Genomic DNA, 25,340 nt, shown 5'->3' on the forward strand with positions numbered 1-25,340 from the left:
TTACCGAAATGGTTCATGAACTGTAAACTGTTTATGTGTCGACAAGACTTCCCTAAACAATGGTGCCGATACAAATTTATCGTTCATAATCGCTTTTGAAATTCCGAGATTATACCTCGATGAATTCAACAGGAAATATCCAGGAAGGTTACAGAAACGGACTCTCAAAAACTGCTCTTGAATTCGAAAACTGTAAACAACAATTATTTACGCTAACCATGTGCTTACCTGCGTGCTTATAAGGTCAGGACCCCGTTTAATTGCCAGGACCCCGTTCAATTACATGTTCCCAGTTTGGACGCTTCTTGCAATATGTGATGAATATCGATTTCAGAGATTGATTCTTCAGTTTACAGCATTAGGAAGAAATTATCATATTGCAAGCATGTTCATTACAACCCGAGCATTGAGGATGCCTTTAGATGTTGAACGAAGAGAAATTGGCTCTATGTTCTGTGAGACAAACCATTTCCTGAAGTTCGAATGAATCGAGTAGAAAGCATGAAAACAGAGCGCTATCATTTGAAAACTTTCCAAGCTAAAGGAAATCCGTGAGGCTAGAATTGAAACTCGATTTCCGGGTTGATACACGCGCATGTGATAAACACCAAACCAGTATAGGATCTTTTCTTTATTTCTTTTCCTACTCCTTGGGGCATTATTATATCGAAGCGGTCAACTAAAATCATAACGTGAAGAAATTACCTATGTATTGTGTGATTATAGCTTAAAGAATAATGTCAAACTTGGAAACGAGCACGTGACAATTAAAAGAACCAAAAGAAAGGTAAAACAAGCAATAAATTTCGCTTTAAATCACAACTACGAGGTGACATTATCACAAAACAAGTTATTTTGCCTACCAACGTTCGCGGGTCTTGATTACTTTATCGAGGATTACGGTCTAACTTGTCTTGTATTCAAAACATAGGCATGCGTAGCATGTAAGAATCATTTTTTCGGCTGGGCAGGTTAAGATGGGGCTCTATGTGTACCTAATGGTTTCATTTTTATAACAGAAAAAGAGCATTTTTTTCAAACGGACGAAACTATCACTTCACTTCACCTTAGGAGAAAGCAAAAAAACTCAATTTATCTGAACTCACACAGGTATTTTGTTGTCTATTATCTCTGCTGTGTAAATGCTTCTAAGCAAAAAATAGAATGCATCGGTACCGCACTTACTGTTGTCTCCTTTGCAGCGGTTGTTTGGTCTCGTCACACAACTCCATCTATTCCCCGTTGGAGAGAGAGCGCGTTGCGTGATGAGACCGATAACGGTTGCGAAAAAGATTACGCTTAGTGCCGTTCCTTTAACAGAGAGAAATCAAAATTATTTGTCTACAGCTAGTTGCATGAAAAATATAATTCCGCGTAATTTTACAAAGAAAACCAACTGAAACTTCGTTGTATCCCAAATAGACCCAAACCAAAGATATATGGCGATCAAATGAACATAACATTTCTGGATAACGTCTTTTTTTGTGCACGGCCCCCTGATCGCATGACATCATTTCCAAGAAAACAATACCAAAACGCTGTGATTGTTCCAAGTTATCCCAAGGCTGTGATATGATTGGTGTGCGATGCATACACTTATGCAGCAATCTCGTTGGTGCGAGATACCCAAATGCGGCAATCTCATTGGTGCGAGCAACATACCACTCTACACGCTAACACAGTTATGTTTTTTACGAAAAAAAAACGATCTTGATTACACAGGGTCTTTTCCTGAACTGGAACGCTATGCTAACTCAATTAGCATTGGTAATTAGTCCCTAGGGATTTTGGATATAATAGATTGTTTTGCATCACTCCTTGTCACTTCACTTGAGGCCTTGGGCTGTGTACTGCTTGAAGCGTTCTATAACTTTTTTCGACGGATCAATCCGACATGGCGGAACAAGCCGTTGCCGGTAGAGCGATAGCTCAAGTTGTTCAAAATCCTCAACCTGCTGAAGGCGAACCTGCCGTGGCGTAGCAAGCTCAGGACCAACCTTTGGCACAACAAGCTCAGAATCAAGAGGTATGCATCTTTTTTCTGTTTCGGATACCATGTGGTTGATTATATTTCAGTGGCTAATTTTTATCGGTAGAGTTTAGATTTGGTTTACTTTCTGTGGATGTGAAATTGTGTCAGGCCTGCGGGGCCGTGAAAGTTACTTGCCTACGAGGCCGTGAAAGTTTTCTTTGCCTGCGGGGCCGTGAAAGTTTTTTCTTTGCCTGCGAGGCCGTGAGAGTTTTCTTTGCCTGCGGGGCTGTGAAAGTTTTCTTTGCCTGCGGGGCCGTGAAAGTTTTCTTTGTCTGCGTGGCCGTGAAAGTTTCTTTGCCTGCGGGGCTGTGCAGAAAGTTTTCCTTTGCCTGCGAGGCTGTTAAAGTTTTCGTCCCCTGTGGGGCCGTGTTAGAAGTTTTTCTTTTTTCTTTTGCCTGAGAGGCCGTTTGGATTTATTTGCCTGCGGGGCCGTGGAAGTTTCCTTTGCTTAGGAGGCCGAGAAATTTTCTTTGTCTTCGTAGCCGCGAAAGTTGCTTTGTCTGCGGGGCTGTTAAAGTTTTCTTTGTCTGCGGGGATCAAAGTTTTTTCTTTGCTTGCGAGGCCGTGAAAGTTTCTTTGTCTGCACTGTCATTTAAAAATTTTTTGTTTGTGCTTCTGGGGTCGAAAATAGTTTCGGTATTTTGCTTTTTGGAATGAAATGGTTTATGTTCACCTTCGGTTGTGGTAGTGTGATGCTGGCGCGCAAGAATAAATTTTTTTTTTCTCCTTTAGCCTTTTTTGTTTTTGTGGCTTGAATTTTACTTTGTAGCCCCTCGTTTAAGAAATTGCTTGCTGATGTAGAAAGTTCTGTTGCCGTGCTTTGCTTCGTCGGAGTGTGATGCCTGAGCATCAGTCGCCGTTCATTTGCTTGTGCAAGCTTACGTGTAGTAGCTTTTAGTTGTACGGTATGCAAAAAAAAAAAAAACGAAAGACTGCTCTGCCGTTGTGTGTTTTTAAAACATTTTTTGGCCTGTGAGGCTAGGAGCGTTCATCGTTATTGCTGGAAGTTTGAGGTTTTGATAATTTAATTTAATTTTTATTTAATTTAATCTAACTTAATGTAATGTAATATTTCATAACTTGTAATCTAATGGGTGTTGTTCTTTTTCAGCCTGTATTATACTGTGCTTGATCAGTTAGGAGATTGAGTAATGAAAAGAAAGGAAATGAATGGATCAGTGATTTTTTATCTTGCCTTTTGAATTCTGTTATATAGGAGGAGGGTGATCTTGCTCGTGTCTTAGAGAGACTTAAGAAGTTGGAAGATTCCCAAAAGAAATCTGTTGAATCAGTGTTGGAGGATTTACAGCACCTAATACGTTCTCCGTTGTTCCAGAAGGACCAGGCAATTGATTACCTAGTGAATCTGAAGATTGTGGCCAAGGAAACAAAACACGCGAAAGCTGGATTTTATTCTGCAGTGCTAACAGCAATGCAAAATAAAATGTGGGCCTCAAACATGCAATTTAAGCGCTATCTTGAAGCCCTCTTAGGGGATAAGGAGGATGAAGTGGTACTCAAGCGGATTGCTGCCGTAGATAAAGCGTTGCGAGTGCCTGGAGTTGGTGCAAATCGTTTCATGCCAAGGGGGAGAGGCAGGGATAGATTACAAGTCCAGTGTTTTCAGTGTGGCCTATATGGGCATTATCAGAGGTTCTGTTCCTCGCGTCCACAGCCAGGTCCTCAGTCTAAGAGGCCTCGCCTTTATAATCAAGGAGTTGAGGCACCTCAAAAACAATGAATGTATTGACAGGATTAAGGTGTTTTCCCAATGTTTTTTGATCGGTTTCCAGTATTTATGCCGTATGTTTCTCGGCATTAAAGGCTCCCTTTTCATTGTGTCAATCGGTGTCTGTTGTTGTTTCAATTTTAATTCACTCTTGTAAGTTCTGGATCGGGGTAGAGTAGCTCCTGCTGGTTCATCACATATGGCGACCACCAGACGACCTGTTTTCAGGCGAATTGAGGCTGCTCCCTCCTGATCGGGAACCCCAGGTCTTCCCATGGGTGATCTCTCTTTTTGCCCTCTTTTCCTTAGATTTTGGGTGGTACTAAGCGTGAAGCTGCTGTGGATAACTTTTACGTTCTTACGGAATTTCAACTACAGACAACGGCAATTAAACCAAGAAACGAGACCCTATGGGTGGATATGACTGGGGTTCCCGTTCAGGGGGGTGCGGCTGTGTGTTGGGAAAGTGTTATCTCATCTGGTAAGGTTCCGGATCTGGGGACTTTACATTTAAGGGATCCGGATTCCTTTGTGGCAGGTGGTCTTCACCGTAATTCAGCCGCCTGGGAGCTGGTACTTGAGGGTCATCCGTTGAGGAACTGTATTCTAGATTGGATTAGAAATAAAGTCGACATCTTAAGTTTTTCAAGACCTTTTGTGGGAGTTTTCAAGAGAGCTACATATTCGTCTACTGTTCCACCTAAGAAGATTTTCCCGAATCATGTAAACTAAAAATTTACGGAATTTATATCCAAGGAGATTCGGAATCGTGTTTTAACCGGCGCTGTTAGAGTCTGGGGGGTAGTGGGTGTCGATGATCCCCCCCATCTTGTGTTGCCACTCACGGTGGAACCTACGAAGCCTCGACTTTGTATTGACGCGAGGTTTCTAAACCTTTGGATGAAAGATATGCCGTTTTCCCTGGATAAACTGAGTGAAGTGGCTAGGTATGTTTACCCCGGATCGTTCATGACCAAGTGCGACGACAAGTCCGGGTATGATCACGTGATGTTGACAGAGTCCTCGCAATCATACTTTGGGTTTAGTTTTGGTGGCCTGTGGTTTGTGTGTACGACTCTTCCGTTCGGATGGAAAATCTCCCCTTATGTTTATCATACCATTGGTCTGGCCGCCACAGGTTTCTTGAGAGCTCAAGGGATTCCTTGTTCTCTCTATATAGACGATCGCTTAAATGGAGAGCTTTTGCGACCGACTGGGTCTTGGTCCATATTACCAGCGGACAGATCTTTGCAGTTCAGGTTGCTGGCAGCTACAGGTGCCATATTTGTTGTCCTTTCTGTGTTGGTTGATCTCGGTTATACCATTGGTATCAAGAAGTCGGTTCTTGTGCCGGTCACATCCCTGGGGTATTTGGTTCTGATCGTGGATTCTGTTCGACAATCGTTTTTGGTGCCGCGCCGTAAGATTGAGTCCTGGGCCTTAATTAGGGAGAAAATTCTTGCCTGCAAGAAAACTGTTTGGATCAAAACTTTACAACGATTTCAGGGGAAATGCATATCTTTCTCTTTGGCTGTTCCAGCCGCGAAATTGGCGGACACTCTTCCGTGGAGAGACGAGAAGCATGTGCGTATTGCGATTTCTACCGATGCGTCCGGTTATGGGTGGGGTTGTGCAGTTCATTCACCTTCGGATGATCAGATTTTTCGAGATTATTGGAGTCAAGAGGAACTGTGTCTCGATATTTCTACAAAGGAAATGTTAGCTTTGTTGTATGCTATTAAAGCTCTTCCTGACGGAATTAAGGATTGCCGAATTTATGCTTCTATTGACAGTATGGCAGTATTAGGTGCGTGGCAGGGGTCTGGCAGTAGGAGATCCCCCCAGTTAACGTCAGCAACAAAACGACTTTATTTTGCTCTATCTTCTCGTAATGTTCAGTTGAACTTATCCTATGTACCATCTAAGGAAAATGTGGCCGATTTTCCGTCTAGGACAATGTCATGTGTGGATTCCAAATTGTCAATGTCAGCTTTTGAGAGGGTCGATAAAGAGTTTGGTGGAGTTGAAGGTCATTCGTTTGACTTGATGTCTTTGGACTCAAATGTAATGAAGAACAAAGATGGGTTTTCCTTGCCGCATTTTACTCCTTTTCCAAGCCCAGACTCCAACGGTGTGAATGTCTTCAGTCAAGACTTGCGGGTTTTTCTGTCCATGTCCAATCCTTATGTCTTCCCGCCATTTTCTTTGATTGGTCCACTGTTGAAGTTTCTCTTGAGTTTTAAGATCCCGTTCACTATTGTGGTTCCAGAGTTTGTTGCTCATCGCTATTGGTGGGTTGAATTAAACGCAAGGTGTTCTGGGAAAATTTGTCTTGGTACACAGGGTGACTTGAGTGTTCTGCTATCTCCATCAAAGTCGGGTTATAGTCCAACACCTTGTCCCTTTTCTATGTGGGCGTTTCGCGTGTCTCGGTTCTAGGTGTAGAGTCGGGCTCATTGTTTGTTTCGTTTTTGTTCCCTACAGACATTGCCTAGAGTTCCGAAGTTATTCACTCCCTGCGTTGCGTGCCCACGATGCTCACATCCGAACGATGAGGATTTCAATTTCTGTCAAAAATGTGGTTATGTTAGACGTGCTACAATCCAAGGACCACTAAAGAAATTGGATATTGATGAAGGCAGCATTGCCCAACGAGTACGCGAGTTGAATGAGCAACGTAGTTCGTCTCGTTATTCTAAACAGAAATCAGCTCTGGAATTGGAGTTTATAAATTTTCTGGGAAACTTGTCAGTCCCCAAGTCTTTGTCGTCAGCGCTTCCTTCGGATGTTATTGCGTTCCTTGTGTGGAAGGATGGAAAGGGAAGGACACGAGTTCATAGACAGGATTGTCACACCTGGGGAGGTAATGCGGGGCTAGTTTGTGAGTGCCCTAAACGTTTGGCATTTGGGACTATAGATTCACTGATTGGCAAGTTGCGTGATATATTTGCAGAGAGTGGTCGAGGCGCAGAATGGCAGTCTTTGTTAGGTGTAGGTAATCCAGCTTCTTGTAGGTCAGTTAAGAATTATTTGAGTAATGTGCAAGAAGAACAACTAAAGGCTAGGGTAACTCCACGCCAGGCAGAGCCTATCTTAGTGGAAGATTTGTTGGTTATCTCTGAACTCATTAGAGCCCTTTTGTTGCATTCTTCGACTTTGCGCGCAATTCAGATTTTTATGTATGCCCGCGATCAGGCTCTATTTAAGGCATTATTTTTTGCTGGTGATAGAGCAGCTGATTTGTTACAAGTAAAAGTATCTGATGCTTTACGTTTCTCGGATAATTCTGGTTTGTTGTTCAATCATGTTTGGACAAAGTCTCTCAGGTCAGGTGACGCAAATGTGTTTGCCTTTAAGCGGGGATCTAATCCTTTGATTTGTCCTGTCCGGGGTTTGGAAATGTATTTTGATCGGGATCGGCACTATGTTCGAGATTCTCTGCACTCCACCGCCATTGGCAAGATCCATCAATTTTCTAGTTGCATCATCACAATGTTTGGTCTGTCTAACATCCAGAACGTTGACGTACACGGTAAGATGAACAAGACTCTTTAGTAAGTTTTAAGTTTGTAAGTTGAAAATGTAAAAATCTAGCGAGGTGAAAATGTTGCTGCACATGTTTTAAAGGAAATTTTTAGCGCTTATGTCTTATGATCTTATGATAATGATCTTAATAACCTGAACAACAGGAATTAGAAGTTGGCATTTTTCCGCACCAGAAGTTTGGCGTTTCAGAAAGTAAAAATCACGGAATCATGTGACTCAGCCTATGCCACTTTGTTGCGTGAAGTAATGGTAGATTTGAGCTTAATGACCTCAAGTTAGTGACCTCAAGACCTCTGGGCTAGGCCAGATACGTTATTTTTTTCACAAGTCTTTCCGATTATTTTGGTATAGAAAAACTGCGGAATCCCTAAGACTCCGGCAGAACAAACTCAAAGCGTCGAACGTCTTCGCCTCGCTCCTCGTTTGCGATCTTGCTCCGTTTCTAAAAACTATTGGCGTTCTGTCGCGCTTATGCTGTCTCAGTGTTTTAGAGCCAAGTCAAGTCATTGTCGAATTAAACCCGGTGGAATATTGGTTGTATCTGCGCAAATAAGAGTCGCATTCGATCAATGAAGTATAGCTATGCATGGACAAAAGTCGTTGCATAGCTTTTTGATATGCAGGGATCTGTTCTAGCAATTGGTTCAAAAATTCTGAAGCATCCTTGTTGCAAGTATTATTAATGGTGAAATCAGTGCCCATATCCGGTGCTCGCAAATAAACGAAAAGGTCAAACAATTTGGTATTTTTATAGAACACAACTGAGAGTGGATTATGAGAAATCATTAGTGACTCAGGATAATAGGTCACCCGCTTACCATTAAGATTATAGTCAGTGGAAAAGGAGTTTCGATCTACCTGTGCATGTACAGCTAAAGTCGATAAGATAAATAAAGTAAGTGGTAATATTAGTAATGTTTTACTTAGACTTTTTGTCGAACTCTTCCAGAAGTTGTAAATCCAAAATATTTTCTTCGGGTTCCCACGTGTTTTCAGATGAAGGGTAGTTAACCAGGTATTGTATCTTGCCATTTCGTCTTCGTGACTTGAGAATCTTTTCAGTACGGTGAACATCCGGTTCGTTGAGCAAATCTGGAGAATCAACAGGAGTTGAATTAACAGACGTACTTATATCTTTGTCAGGCACAGCATTAGCGTCGTTAGTAGTTTTAGGGTCCTCTGACTCACGACTGTCTGCGGGCAGCACTGAGGTGTCAAAGGGTAAATCATCAAGATTATCTTCTGCAGGAGGTAAAATCGGGCGGTCCGCAGGATCATAAAAATGCTTCAAACGGTTGGCATGGACGGTGGTAGCCACCAGGCGATTGTCACATGTTCGAACTTGATGGTGTACCGGTGAAAACTTTCTGCAGATGCGAAATGGTCCATTCCATTTAGATAGGAGTTTCTTGCTTAAACCACGCTTCGCTCGTGGAGTGTAGATCCAGACTCGTCCTATTTCAAATTGGGGATCAGCAGAGTTCTTGTCATACTGAAGTTTCATCAATTGTTGGGTTCTAGCGGTGTTTGATCGTGTCATTGACTGAGCTGTCTCTAATTGACTTACGATGCGTGCACGATGTTCTTCAACCGATGAAGAGAGTTGAGAAGGTGGCAATAAACTCACATCAGGTGCCAAACGCGGTTGGCGACCATACAACAAATAGAAAGGGGTATCGCCTGTGGAGACGCAAGGAGACGTGCAATAGGCGAATGAAATTGCAGCAATATAAATGTCCCAATCCAGGTGATATAGCTTCTGCGAGGGTGTTGTTGAAACGTTCAACAAGCCCATCCGTCTGAGGGTGGTAGGCCGTAGTATGGACCTTTTTAGCGTTAAGTAAGCGACACACTTCCGTTACAATGGAGTACAGGGAGTTGCTTCCACGATCGGACAAGAGAGTCCTTGGAGCACCATGACGAGCAAAAATCTCATCTACCAGTAAGTGGGCTATGACGGAAGCCTAAATGGAAGAAACAGGGAATGCTTCCACCCATTTCGTCAAATATTCAGAGAAAACCACAACATATCTGTTTCCTAACTTTGAGGGCGGAAACGGCCCAATGATATCGCAGGCCAGACGATCAAAGGCATCTTGAACCGGTATGGGTAACAAGGGAGCCTTATGTCTGTTCCTTAGACTCTTTCTCATCGCACAGTTACAACAACTGCGACACCAGTGGTTAGAGTGAAGTTTTCAGAACACGAATTTCTGAAGTCACCAAAGTTTGTGGTATTTTAAAATGTCAATAAACTGAAGTTCTCGATGTCTATCTTATAGATTGTTCACAACTCTAGATGACACTGTACCGCCGCTTTTGATGCCTTTTTCGTCAGTTCGCAAATATTAAATACTGTTCAACACTAGTCTAACTAAAAAAAAAAGAGAAAAAGTGTGCTCTGAGGCTGGAGTCTGGTTTTTACTAATGTCACCGAAAACTCGTCCTTCGTCCGTCGTCTATCAGGCACTATCTAGGAATTTTAGTTCTTGCCAATATATTACAGATCGCGCAGATCGCGAAAAAATTGTTAACCCCCGAGAAAAAGTATAACAGTCTGAGGGGCTTCATAACAGGCTGGTTTAATGCGGAAAACATTTGCTGATGGCAGTGGCATTGATCGACCAAAGATAAGAAAAAAAGACGGTGATTAATTCTGATTTGATGTTTGAGAAGGTCCAATTTCAACAGTTCTCCAAGGCAATCACATTTGCTGCTGAGCGATAGTAGGAGAGAGAGAGAGAATTAACACACTGGTCAGGTCTGATCGGCGATTTTTTTGTGCTGGGAAGCGTTTATGTACGATAAAGTTAGTGATCACAACGGCGAAGAAGCTGTTTCCTGTGTCTTGATAGATGGAATGCGCATCTGTTCTGAAACCGGTGAAGAGTGTTGTAATAATTAATCATAGCAATACTTTACGTCAATGCTGGATCATGGCGCGAATTTCGAGGATCACTCTGAATTTTTAACATAAAGATCTCAACGTTACCTGAGGAGGAATCTAAACCTTTTCATCAGAGCAATGACAAACAGAATAATACTTGATTTTCACAAGTCAAGACACTACACTTTGTTTCATTTTCATGCTACACAGTGAAAACAACTTAACCCCCAACCAGTCGCCGGTATTAAATCTTGCCTCATCTTTGTTGAGCCACATGATCAGTTACTGTGCCATAAGTAAATTTTTTTATACTCTTATTACCCTGAAACGGTTATAAAGTATTTAGGAACTAATCTTATTATCAATTAACACAAACACAGCATCAGGAGCGGGTATCTCGTTTATTGATGCAGGATACAGCGAGCGTTACATCATCATAGAGAAAATTCAGAAAATTGCTGTTTGGATGAACCAAGAGGTTCTGAAAACGAGCGGGTTCATGGAAACTCTTCATTCATGGAAGTAAAAACATAGGAGACGATCGATAGGAATACATGAACGTTGAGTGTGAAATGTGTGCTACCCTTGTACTGGTCAAGTGTGAATATGGAAACATTACACACCATCTGAAAAAGCTGTCCCTCTGTGATTCTTAAGGTGACCGAAACTCAACGTCCCCAGTTAAGCGCACTGTGAAAACTTCATATGATTTGATGTGACTTGATTTTACAGCCGAAAAAAAACTCCCACCTAATATTTTTTTCTGTTTTTTTCTTTTGTTTTATTTTTTTCAGTGACGTAAAAACAGAGAGACCGCTTATCGCACAAACTTATAATGTAAATATAGGGATGTGAAACAACAAGCAAATACTAACTTTTCACATGAGATTATGTTCCTGTGCTGTCATGCCAGGGATCGATTTCCAAACATGTCACTGATATTGTTACCTCCTCCTGGAAATAAACTTATCGATTTGACATACAGAGGCAAAACGGCCTTTCTTGGAAAACATCCCCAATTGGTGTCTAGATCGATCAATTTCATTGCGACGAAGTTCTGTACTTCATAATTGATGAATTTTTCTATCGTTGCTGTTCTTATTTGCCAAATTTCCCTGAACTTTTATGTTGTTACAATTTCTACAGGAAAAACTTACCTTTCAATTTCCTCATCCGATTATAAAAACAAGTCTTTGTACGAATAATACAAGTTCACATCTTCCTGAATGAAATTTTGTCCGTTAGACTTAAATCTAAAGGTACAAAAGTGTACCAAAATAGCTATTTTCTTTTTAAATCTTTTCTTCTTTGGGAATTGTAAAATCAAAGCAGATCTGTTACCCGTACAATTATAATCGAAAATGTAACACCTCTTGTTCCAGTAATTGGCAAGCGTCTGATTAATAATTTAATGCCTACAACGGAACCGATTCAGAAAACCCCTAGCACTGAAACATGACGCAAAGCGTTTGTTAAGTTTACACTTCGAAAATTTAGTTTAACCAAGACTTATGGAATTGTAAGTTCCTCTTTTTTTCCTAAAAAACGACACAAAGCAACGTTTTAGTCTTTTAACTCCACTGAGCTTAGTGTTCAGTTGATGCGATTTTATCAAAACATAGCTTTTGAATTTTTATCAGTGTTGTTGTTGGTAAAACTTGTTGGAGTGAAGATTAAGTGGCGATCTTTGTAAGAGCGGTCCAGGCATTTCGCATCGGAACAAGGTTTTCTCTCAAACTTTGCCCAAAAATCTATCTTTGGCGGCAAGTAAATAGAACCACATTAGTTTCCGGAAATACGTTAAAATAAAATTTGTAGAACTCTCAATAGTCAAAGCTGCAAAAGGCTCTTTTTTGACCGCTTGCGACATCGAAAATTTCAAAAGTTAAAAAGCCCGGTCCTCGTATCAAACCGCATGCAGCGAAAGATCTTTTGTATTCTTAAACTGTGTGATATGTAAGGTTTACAAAAAGCATTTCAATTTTGATATTCGCTCATTCAGAGGTTCGTCATAATTTATTTAAAAACACTCGTTAGACAGCTTTTTGAAATTGGTCAAAAGTACTCTTTCTTTCTTGGTTGATATTGCTCAAGTCCAGACCAGACCAAAAACGCATTTCAAAACCAATGTGGTTTTATTTACTTGCTACCAAAGATAGATTATTGGGCAAAGTTTGAAGGAAAACTTTGTTCCGATGCGAAATGCCTTGGATCGCTCTTGCTGAGATCGCTACTTTAGTTGCTATATCTGATTAGTCTATGGGGATATTTCAGCACATGAACTACATTTACAGGAACACACTTATGTAATTGGTGCCACATTTAAAAAATGACCATAAAGACACTGTATAAAAGCCGTTCACGATAATCCAAGAGACTCCAGAAGAAAGAGTCACCTAGTTTGGACTAAACGCAAGATAGAGGCAAGCCTTCTCAAGTTAGAATCAGAAAAAGAGAGATGACAGGTGAGATACCCTTTTTCATCGTCAAAGAGGCGCTTTTACAACTCTTCAAACTGCGATTTACAACTTCTCGTGTGTTATTTCGACTTTAAGTCAATTTTCCGTGAGAATACACTATTTTTTTTCTGATTCGGTAACCGACTGAGCCGAATGATATGCATTCGTTCTTAGTTTTAGGATTTGTAACACGACATGCAGTCGTAGCTATGATGATTCTGTTATCCTTATCGCATGGTGCACCTGTTAAAGTAACCTAGCAAACTGCTTACAATGGACACCTATATCTCTCGTTAACAGGGTCTACCTTCAGGTGGGAATGATCTGGAAAGAGATAGAGAGGGACTATGAGTATTGTATCATTTTGTGCATAGCAGGTACTATTTCTGGCTCAGAAATTGATGTAATTTACATCATATAACTGAGTTGTAAATCTTTTGGCTTATATCTCGGTTTCGCAGTTTTATGCTAATGTTAAAAATTTAAAGTCCACAATGAAAAAAGCGTGTTTATGTGTTCACAGACCAACCTGTATATAACAGTGATTATAGGTACAAGTGTTGTTGAGTGAATTCAACTCTTCTCCGATCAAATAAATGTACTTGTAATCCATTTTTTGTGTTGCTATAGAATCAGAAGTAAAACGATTGAGAATCTCTTTCTAGAATTAGTCCCTTCTGTTCATGTCTAGACTTCCGTTCAGTCCAACCGGCGGGTTAATAACATGAGAGAAATGACAAATATCTGCAACCAAATCAGAACCGAAGCCTTCATGCTGCATTATTTCCTACTATACATAAATTGGTACATCGAACTACATCTATGACAGCTTATATTTACGGAATGAATTCAATTCCTTAGTTCAAAACATTTTTCCATTTCACCAGCCCAATCTAATCCGTTTAGGAATATATGAGTCGAATTAAGAATATGAGTCGAATTGAGAATATGAGTCGAATTAAGAATATGAGTCGAAGTCCGTCCCTTCCGGAATAATCGTTTGCTTCCAGAACAGATGCTTTTCTAACGTCAAAAAACCGCCGCCAACGCGATTGTTGAAATTATACACAACTGAATATACTGGTACCTGCAACTCCTACATCAACTCAGTTCAACCAAGTAAAACATCTGTTTTCTGTGTTCTGCTTACCATAAATTTCCCTCTACCACGATAATCCCGACTTCTTCCTCGCCAAATAATAAAATGCCCCCTGTCTATGCTTCCTTGTTTGCCTGATGACATGTCAAGAGACATCAGTTGTATAAATATTCCACGGGAGTTCCCCAGAGAAATCATTTGTTTCTTTCCCTACTGTTTCGAGGTAGTAGAGGCTATTAATGATGTTTTCTTTAAGATAAAATCGATGTGTTGATTGATATTTTTAAGAAATACGTTTCAATCGTGTTGAGTTTGACGCCCCCAACGAAATCAATTTGAAATTTTCTTTTTTCGGTCTTCAGCACTGAGATAGACAGGTGCATCATATTTCTAGGAAAAGTCTTTCCGAGAAAAGTTATGAATTTTCCGTGACAATTACATACTTCCCAGCTCCCTTGGTAACACAAATCTGACGCATGTCTACTAAAAAATGTTCCTTTTGTTAATTAAATGATGTTTTTCCTTTCCTCATTTTTGTAACATCAAAATAACTTTTATCGCAGCGGAATTAGTTTCGTCTAAAAAAAATGATCGTGGTTGTCACTCCAAAATTAAATTTCCCAGTGTCTTATTAAAGCTGCTGAGGTGTTGATGTATTAAATGTGTTTGGGAATTTGGAGGGTTTAAAAATTTTCATCTAACGCTCTATCTCTGAAGAGAACTTGTTATTTTGTCTTGCAAGTTTATCTATTTTATTGCCCAATTCTTTACCAAACATGCCAACTAATAAAACCTTTTTTTTTCTATTTTATATCATAATTTACTTTTGGTCCTGATGTAACACGCCAACAAAATGAAGTGGTAATTAATTCCGGAAAATTAGAGCGAGGACGGGAAATATTTTTGTTGGAGCATGTGGTCAAATAGGTTATAGATACTGGAGGTGCTAGAGCAATTTCAACCACAACTCCTCTCGGTTTCAGTTCTCGTTAACTCGTCATTGGTGAATATGCCCAAAGACAAGTTTAGAAAGCTACCCAAGATAAAAAAGGCGCAATTACTGAAATTGAATGTGCCTATGAAAATTTCAGAAAATATTTCGCATTCATTTTTCACGTTGCCTACATGTACATTTTCTCGTCGAAAGAAAAGTGGATATAAGTCTAACAACGATACCACACTTATGAAGATTCTCATCATACTTCTGGACCAGTTTCAACTCTCTATCTCAGTTTCAACTCTCTATCTCCCTGTCATTCTTTCTCTGTCTCTGTCTATCTCTTACTCTCTCTGTCTGAAATTTTATTTTTCCTTGAGGTATCTTTCTTAAAAGATTTTCTTCGATTGATTTCGAATAAAATCTTATGAGATCTACCTTTTTGTAAAATAAGCAAAACTAAAATGACATAGAAAGGTTGATGTCAGGTGGGAGAAAAACTAACAATACCGTTAGAAAAATTCCCCATATAAATATTAAAGGAAAAATATGAGCGCCTCTTCCCACCTAATTGCTTTTTACCCCCTTAAACTTTTAAAAATACATTTTTTTACCCCACTCGTGTGGCGTGAGTAACGTAACCGGATGTACCCATGCAGCAGGTGTAACGGAAATGGATGTTGCACACGGGACAATCCTCGCGGACTTTTCCAGCCTTGCTGCTAAATCTGAAAACATGAGTCACATTCTTTTCTTTAAGAGAGCTCAAATTTTTCTCTGGATCCCAATTCAGGCAGTTTAGGATATCGATTGTTAGAAAAATCGTCGGCTAAGTTCTGGTAAATGAAAGGTAAGATTCGAAATTTTGTCTAAATTCCCTTTTCCGGTATTTTCTCTGAGAAGGATTCCATTCTGAGTCAGTTATTAAAATATAGAATTTGAGTGATATCATTCAGTAGAAATGATTTTTTCAAATATTCGAGCAGGGGTTAGTTTTTAAAAACTCCGATTATTATTATTTTTTTTTAGTTTTAATTTCGTTTAATACTATTCCTTGTATAACTATGCAGCCCAGTTGAACAAGAAAGAAAGTTTCGCCATTGTATATTTGTATTTTATTAACTGTTCCTATGTTTTCTTTCCTAGTGATAACTGCAGTAAGTTTTCCCGTTGGCTGTATCTTTGCAGTAGCGACATGTTTACCATTTAAGCGTTCTTCCCAGTCATGGCCATGCCAAAAGGACGCCGAAGTTCTGCTCTCAAACGCTTTATTTCTCTCTCAATTTCTAGCGAATAAAATCACTGTCCTCAGCAGCACGATTGTAAGTTTTTCCTACCATGTTCAATTATATCTTTTTATAACTTTTATGATGTCTGGATTTTCAATTGAAACATACTGATATTTACTTTAACATTCACAAAGCAACGGTGATCTGTTTTTCAGTTTTTGTACGTGTTGTTCTAATTATGCTGAATTGCCTTAAAGGAAAGACAATGGCCGACAGACCCTTACAAGGAATCCAATGTAGACTTCATCGTACATCTCGGAAGGTTCAATAAAACAGCACATTCGGTAAACAATTATGCAGCAGTTTCTCATTTACTTTTTTTGTCCTTCAGAATTGCTTTGTAGGTCAGTGAACGCCGCTGTCATGCGTGAAGATATCTTTCGATATAGTGGTTACGATAATTTATTGTAGGCGACTTTGCTAATGAACTTAATTAACTGAATGACTTAAGAATGTCACAGTGAGGCATCCTCAAAAGGTATGGATCTAATTGTGCCGTTTTTTTAAAATTTTTAATGATTTTTTTCTCATTTTTCAGCCTAAGGAAATTCTCAGAGTAAACTTTCGCATATTGAAAACATTTGTGGCAGCAATGAAATATTTGATGAAACAACTGAAACGCCTCCAAGGGGCCGAAGGACTGGTTACCAACGAACTTAGATCTATGAAAAATCACACCAAGGCACTCATAAATCATCTGCAAAAAATCGTTAAAATCATTGTAAGTGTTTTTTTGTATTTCTGTGGAATGCTCCATCATACATACATCCTCTTTCTCAAACTAAGGGGTAGCTACATTTCGACTGGTATTCTAAACTTGTTTTATTGTAATTAAATCAGCAGCAAGGACGAGGGAACAACAATACACCGCAAGGTACCCAACGGGGGAATGGCACTGTCAACAAACCATGGAATCGTCCTCCAGTAACACAAACTTCTCAAGATGTACTGCTACACATCAAACTTATGTTGGACGAATTTTATGGACAAGTAGAAACACTTATCACTGATTTAAAGGAAATTAAAGGAATAACTTGTAATTAAGATCTGCTGGAAAAACCAAATCCGAGTAGGACGAAAAGTAAAAGAAATAATTGTAACGTCAACTAGGTACTTCCTATGGAAGATAACGATGTATACCGTTTTATTATATTAATATGTCAAAAAGTAAATCGGAGAGATGATGATGTAATTAAATCCCACGTAAATAAAAATCAGTCAGTGTTATTTCATTTTAGTGAGAAAACAAGGTGTAATTTTAATGAATTAAAGTTATCTGAGACAAAGAAAAGAAGATTAGATTTGTTGTGTTTCCTTCTCATCTCCCCTTATCCTGAATCAATACACACATGGAATTGGCTTTGATCATTGGTTGGGTAAAAATCAAAACTTTCGAAGACGTTCCAGAGATTACGATTCATGATCCGAGGAGAACTTTTCCTGCCTTAAAAATCGTTGCCATTTGTAGAGTGTTTCTGAGCGATAAGCAATCTCTATCGTCGTAAATTTGTAATACAGTGCATATTGACAACTTTTTGCGTCACTGTCACTTCTCCCATCAAAGGCAATCTTAACCCAAGCATTATAATAACTTTGATCATCTTTTCTTAGAAATAGTTAACGACCATATTCATTTTGCAGGCGAAATCACAATTATAGACTTGTTATCCTTTTCACGTCAGTCACGGCAAGTGCTTGAAGAAAACATCCGCGTAACAAGGAATTCCACAAAACAACTAAGCCATCTGCAACTTGGTGGGAAACCGGTAATAAGGAAGGCAATGAATCGTATAAACCGTGTGGCCAGCGCAGTGGCACAGCAACATTTGCCAAGGATTTTGAACGAAATGAAGGAAACAGTTAAAAAAAACTCAAAATGGAGGAATATGTGCGAGATCATTATTCGTCTTCTAATAAGCAATTGAGGGAATTTGTTTATAGCAAAGAAGGGTGATTTTGCTGATGCTTTTTCGAGAAATTGTTCTATTGCCGTAGTCATGGGCTCTGGAAAATAGTTTTTTCGCTCGCCACTGAGAAATCGCAAAATTTTGCTCAACCCGTTCGTTTGAGGTGTGCACCCTGTGCTTTAATTTACAGAATGTCCATTTACAATATTTGATATCTTCAATGTTCAAATGTCCAAAGTATAGGCTCGAGATTTCTATGCATATGGCGTGATAGTTGATGTGGGTGACGCCGAAATCAACTAACACACAAATAAATCTAGAGCGAAAAACGTAGTTACAGCAGAAATCTACTAGTCGTTCAAATTTGCAAAAACAGGCTTTTATTTTCATTTCATGTTGTTTTCACTCGTACACTGCTACGTCACTCACTTTTCTCACTATCTATCACGGATTGTTTATTGGGCTATACACCTATTTTGATTGGCTGTTGCCTATGATCTGTTACCATTGACCAAACTTTGAGACAAACAGATTACATATTGGTGCGTCAGATGGGTAAAAGATCGTAGACTTCATAATGTGGTGAGATATTTTTTTTGTTCCTGTGACATCTATCGTCATCTGTATTACTTTATCCGTGATCTAAGACTGAACAGACAAACGACAACATGGAATCTATTTTTATAAGGAGATAGCGAGTAGCTTTGTTAATTTAGAATTAATGTAGAGTTAATGATAGAATAGAATTATTAGAATTAATAGAATTAATGAATTAATGATAGAACGCTAATAGATTCATACTAAACAAGATCCCTAAAGACGATTCCGTCGGATGCGTTGTCTACTGAGCGTAACATTGAGAGAACTTGTGCAGTTACAGTAAATTATGATAATTAGAGAGTTAGATCAGCTGAAGAAATTACTGTAAAAAATTTTAGTGTTGAGGTAGCCATGACTGTGTTTGTACTTGAAAATAGCGAGGAGTGGAAGCTTAAAAACTTTTGGATTTTTCGGAAACAATCTGGAACTCAACCTACTGATCTCCTCGTGTTTCTCATCGCTTGTTTCATTCTTCCAAAGAGCAACAGCTCGGTAAAAACAATTTCCATTTCCGCCGTCAATAACTTCTCTCCTTTGAAAACGTATATTTTCAGCCTACGTTATTTGTCTATCAAAAACTGTAACAAGTGCGAAAACAGACTGTCCACACTTAAATACAACAAATACAGGGCCGTAGCTAGACTCCAAAACAAGAGGAGGCAAGTTTCGAGCGCCGGAGGCGCGAGCCGCTAGATGGGCCTGGCTGCATGCTCCCCCAGAAAACTGTGAAATGTAGAGGCTCAGCAATGCTCCTTTAAGCATTTCCCGTGGCATTTTTCTTCAGAAAAGTCAACCTTGGGCCAAAATCAATTGCCTCGTCTTGCCTCATGCTAGCTACGGCCCTGTAATAAGACTGTACTGAGTTATTTCCTAGCGATTTGTAGTTAACTTTGTAATATCGTAGAAAAGGTTGTGGTTATTCATCGTGGTGAATAGCTATAAGAGCTAAGTTTTTCGTTTGTCTCACGATGTAGTCACGTGTGATGTAGATCACTACGTTTCGACTGCATACTGCTTGTCTGTGATTAGTTTTTTTCAACAGCTCTGATTGGTGCATTTCGATCCTTGCTGTTTACTCAGTGATTTGCTCCCTCAGCGGTCCGCTGTCGCACGGCTCTCCTGTTGTTGTGTTTTTTAATCGTGGGCATCCACGCTTCTGGAATTTCTATTCCACTATCCCTGTTGATGTTGTTAGGGTGAAGTCTTATGTGAATTGCCTCTTTGACTCTGCGCGTGTAGTAATAAGGGTCACGATCAATAAACTTTACTTCGTTCCAGAGTAGCTTGTGTCCAGTGTTGTGTGCATGCGCTGAAACGGCGGAGGTCTCGGTACGGGCGAGTCGAATGTCTCTATCGTGCTCCTTAATTCTGTCTTGCATAGGTCTTCCAGTCTTTCTGATGTATACCTTGCCACATTCGCAGGGAATCCAGCCATCTTGTTTAGCCGGGTCGACAGCGTCTTTTGCTCGTACTAACTGAGATCTTAGCGTAGTCTCCGACTTGAAAACAGCGCGTACGCCCTGTTGCTATAGGCAACGGCGAAGCTGTTCGGACAGGCCTTTGACATAAGGTAAAACTCCAGTAGCTTTGAACTCGTCGGCGGGTTCGGCACTGTTGTTTGGTTTTCCGGTCTTGGTAAGTTTCTGCAAGAAAGAAAAAGGATAACCATTAGAAACCAGAACAGATGACAGATGTTTTTTCTCCTCGGAGATGAGGGGGGGTTTTGTTACGAGACGTTTGGCTTGCTCGTAAAGGCACTTAACAATACCGCGTTTTACTGATTGAGGGTGATGTGAATCGTACGCTAAGTATTGATCAGTGTGCGTGGGCTTCCTGTATACGCTGGTGGTGAGGCGGCCGTCAGGTTGTCTTAAAACTGCGGTGTCTAGGAAGGCAAGTTTGTTGTCTTTCTCTGTCTCCATGGTGAAGCGGATGGAAGGCTGCTGGTTGTTTAAATGCTGTAAGAAGTCATCTACGTTTTCGCAATCCGGGATGGTCCAGGTATCGTCCACGTAGCGTTTCCAGATCCTAGGCTCGTAGGATGATGTAGTTATCGTCTGTTCTTCGAAACTCTCCATGTAGAGGTTGGCAATAACAGCGGAAACTGGACTCCCCATGGTGGCGCCGTCTTTTTGCTCATAAATCCATTATACAGGAAGTATGTGGATCTCAATACGAAGGTCAAAAGGTCAGCGATCTGTGCAGGCGTTAGCATGGTGCGGTCTGCAAGGTTTGGGTCGTTCTCGAGTTTCTGCAGTGCGGCTTGTACAGCGGCATCGATAGGAACGTTGGTAAACAGCAATTCTACGTCGAAAGATACCAAAATAATTCGATATTATTTCGCGATGTCAATTTCACAATAGACCTGATGCAAGGTGAGAGGTTAATAGGTAGATTTTATGGGAAAATCAGTTGCCTGACTAGGAAATTCCGCGTTAAATTGCACATTAAAACCGATATCGCACGAATCGCGATATCGGTTTTCAAGTACAATTTAACGCGAAATTCACGAGTAAGGTAATGGAGTTTCCTTGAATCGCATAAGTGAATAAAAATAAGAAGATAGAAAAACAGGTTTTTATCCTGAGCGCGCGCCCCAGAGAGCCATTTCAAAGTCAACTGTCAGCACTGTCATTGCGTTAGCGGACAGGAAGCAGGATCAGTCGTAGACGTTTGAATCTTCGACAGCTTTATTTGTACCTTGTGCTATTTTTCACATTTGTTTTCAAGCTTTTTAAACAAACTTTACACTATCTTAAGGATAATAAGGGTATTGCGCTGTATTTAAGAGCCGTTTATCTTTGACATCTTTTTTCAAATTTCCAAATTATTTGCTCGAGAAGGAAAATAATTTATACCTTTTACCTCTTTGACTGCAAAACTGAAAGAAATGACGTGTCCAAGCGAAAGCACTGAAAGTTTAACATCGCGATTAAAGGTATTTATTTCTTCTTCTGTATATATGGCGATCGACCCTGGCACTTCTTCCGTTGTTGCTTCTTCGTCTTGTTTGGTTGAACTTTTGCTTGCCATTTTCTGGGCCGTGTTCACAGGATTTTCTCGCTTTCTCGTTGTCGCGGGCGAAATAGGCCTTTCATGCCTCTCCAAGAATTTGTAGTTCATTTCAAAACAGGGAAGAACCTCTGGCTCACTTTGAAAAACGCTTTGGTTTGTTTTTGACTCTTCAAAAGGTGACAATGATTTTGAAAACACTTTAAAATGACATAGTAGAAAACTTTGTTACAATTTGACGATAGTTTTTATGTTTAAGTGAATGCGAAACAATATCACTTAGCCTCGTTTTCAACTCGCAATTCCACGTTGAATACTTCACTTCGTTGACCAATCAAAATGCGAAATTTTATTCAATTACGTGATTCTATAACATATTTTAAGGTCAATCACACAAAAAACGTACCTTTTCCTCGTATAAACATTTCCTAAATCCATCTATGATAAAATGGCGGCGAAAAAGCGATGATCTGTGACCAAAATCGCGTGCTTTTACGTCGAAACAACCAGGTGCAAACACAACGATTCGATTACTGACACCCATTTCATTTGTAATAGATTGCTGAAATCTGTATTCCAGGGGCTTCGGAGTCGAAAAGGGAGAACTATGTAATAGTATCTCGAGATAAATCAGCTAAATACAGCGCCGAGATAATTTTGCATGAGTAGTGGAGGGGGTCGGGAGGGGGTCGGGAGGGGGTCGGGAGGGGCTACTGGTAGTGGGAAAAACAAATTTAAAATAAATCACGACTATCGTAAACGACAACAAAACTTTTGTTCCTAAAATCAATTCATGTCCGTACAGAGCATTTACTCTGTCCTCTCGTGCAATCTTTAGGAACTCAAGCTGGCAGTGTATGAGTGTCGTAACGCGTTTACTTTACAGCTATTTCAATTTACGTTGTCGGATCAAAGCTTCAAGGGTACGGGACAAGACCGAAAGGCGGTATGGGTAGATTAGAATTGATTTTAGGCTTTCGGGGTTGTCGGCGCGAGATGGACATAGAGGCTGAAAATACAATTAGTATTGCCTTGCGCGTCTTAACAAAGAGCAACAAGAACAGATATGACTCCTATTGCTTAAAAGCGGTTCCTCTTTTTGAAACTGTTAAAGGACTAAAAGAATACCTTGTTCAGAGAGAGGAGAGGAACTTAAACCAGCCACGACTGGCGAAGATTTTACGCTTGGTTACTTCGGTGAGGGAAACAAGAAATTTACGATCAAGTCGGAACTTCAACTGGCCGAGGCTTTATCATTGGTAAAACGGGGGATGGTTACGTTGTGGGCGGAACCACATTTACCTAAACCTGGAAAACCACAGGGCCACAGTTCAGCGTTAGCAAAGAAAAGAAAAGGTATGTCACAGCACGCACTGAAAAAATTTTTACTCTGATTGTATTTAATTCTTCTCGTGCTTGTTTCCTTTTTTTTCACTTGATTCAAGTATTTTTTTTTTGTCTAGCGTCTTCTGTTCCTGACGACGCCGAGGAAGACGAGAATAGTTATGAACATCACCTGTCAAGGCTAAGAGCAAATCATAAACTGCCCGAGTTTAAACTACGGTGCTGGGCGAGAATTTTGGTGAGCAACTTTGAATTTCCCGCTTTTGAGTAATGCAAAACTAATGGACTTCATCCGATTGCCGTCATAGTGTTTCCTAATGTTTTGTTTCAGTCTCATGGTGCAAAGCTATACCGTGTGCCCAAATCATCTCCTTTAACATTTTCCTCTAGATTATTTGTAATTTCACATGAAAAGTTTCCTCATTATTTAGTGTACGAACTCCACGTGCCAACTCCTTTTTTTTAATTTATGCAACTCTTGGGGCTTTTACCGCTATAAAATTTCGGACCAAAAATAAATCTCCTAATTAAATAGCTCTTGCAAATTAACGGTAAGAAGAGGAATTCGTTATAATGACCCACAGTATTTCATAATAGTGTTTTTGGTGAAATTTTTATTTTCCCGACGGAGACCATACATGTATTTTTTTAAAAATGAAGTTGAGTTGAAAATGAAGCGCTCGTTACTGATTAGTCAGGGAAGGCATACACTGAATACGGCTAATAAATTTATTGTTGCATACTAGGTAAGGATAAACCACGTGCTCCACTTGAGCAAAACGATGGCAGCAATGACCCATTGTTGTCAGAAATCGCAGAGGATTTTCTCAATGCAGACGACTCAGGTCCGGCTATTGAGAAACAACTGGCGGACTTTATCAACAACCTGTGGTCTAAGAAATTGCCAGACTCGAAACTAAAGGATAAGTCGGCGAAGTATTTACGCCCGGCGAACTGTGAGACTCTCACAACACCGCGGGTTAATCCTGAAATCTGGGATAAACTGAGCCACTCAGTGAAACAGCAGGACCTCAGGTCCAGCTCAATCCAGAAAACTATTGCCACAGCTGGTGCTGCAATGTGCAAATCCATTGGGATGCTGCTAGAAATGAAGAATTCGAAGCAGCCGAAGTCAGACTCTGACATTCAGAAACTTGTCAAAGTGAACACCGATGCGGTCGCTCTCCTAGGGCACGCACATATCGACCTGTCCCACCGTCGCAGGGAGTCGCTCAAACCGCATCTGAATAAAGATTATGCTGGTCTGTGTGCTTCCCATGTTCCTGTAACAGCTCAGCTGTTTGGAAACGACCTGCAAACCCAGCTGAATAATATACGAGCATCCAACAGAGTAAGCTCCACAGCAGTTGGGAATCGCCACAAAAACTCGAAGGGACACCCTTCCCGAAACTACCAAAAATTTGATCGGCGATGCAAGCCTTTTTTAGCCAAAGGCCGTCAGTGGAACTCGAAGCCACTTCAAAAACCCTTCTTCCGACAACAGGACCAAGGGAAGAAGCAGCAATGATTTCCGCTGACACACTTGATAATTTACAGGTAAATAATCTTGTCTTGTTTGAGTCCAATATGAAACATATCTTTGCGAATAAGGTGCAAAGCTTCAGGGGTGGCCAACTGACACATTTCCTTGGTAAATGAAAAGAACTAACTTCCGACTCGGAAGTCCTTAACTGTGTTAGGGGTCAGTACATTGAATTTTCCACACAGCCCACAAAAAACTTGGTTTCCAAAAGGAAAACATTCAACATCAGTGACTCACTAGTTATTGGAGCTGAAATTAAAAAATTGCTTGACAAAGGTGTCATTGTACCCACTCAACATGAAAGTGGAGAATATATTTCGCCTATTTTTGTGACAAATAAAAAAGATGGATCATCTCGAATGATCTTAAATTTGAAAAGCTTTAACCAGCATGTTGAATACCAACATTTTAAAATGGACTCGGTCTGGACAGCAATTAGGCTCATGACCCCAAATTGTTACATGGCGTCAATCGATTTAAAAGATGCTTACTATTCGGTCCCTATTGCAAAGCCACACCAGAAGTACCTCAAATTTGAGTGGATCAACATGTCGTTTCAGTTTACATGTTTTCCCAATGGGTTGGCCTTTTGCCCTAGGAAATTTACCAAGCTAATGAAACCAGTCTTTGCCACCCTTCGACAGCTTGGCCACTTATTGTCAGGTTACATAGATGACTCCTGGTTGATGGGGACAGTCTGGGATGATTGTGCAAAAAATGTGGTTGACACGGTAAAATTATTAGACAGTTTGGGATTTGTGGTACACCCTGAGAAGTCGGTGTTCATCCCAACTCAAAAACTGGTATTTCTGGGTTTTACTCTAGACTCAGTTAACATGCAAGTCTACCTTACACCTGATAAGGCTGTTAAGCTAAAACAGGCAGCTACTGTTATGTTGCACTGTAAAAAGCCTACTATTAGGGATGTAGCCAAGGTCCTTGGGCTTATAGTATCT

The 25,340-nt window shown here is 40.2% G+C and overlaps 1 pseudogene; it reads left to right on the forward strand.

The window, feature by feature from the left end:
- Positions 1-20,698: 20,698 nt before the first annotated feature.
- LOC131770315 (uncharacterized) lies at positions 20,699-24,624 on the forward strand (annotated as a pseudogene).
- Positions 24,625-25,340: the final 716 nt, after the last annotated feature.

Source organism: Pocillopora verrucosa, chromosome 1 (genome assembly GCF_036669915.1).
Source record: "Pocillopora verrucosa isolate sample1 chromosome 1, ASM3666991v2, whole genome shotgun sequence".
Lineage (NCBI taxonomy): Eukaryota > Metazoa > Cnidaria > Anthozoa > Scleractinia > Pocilloporidae > Pocillopora > Pocillopora verrucosa.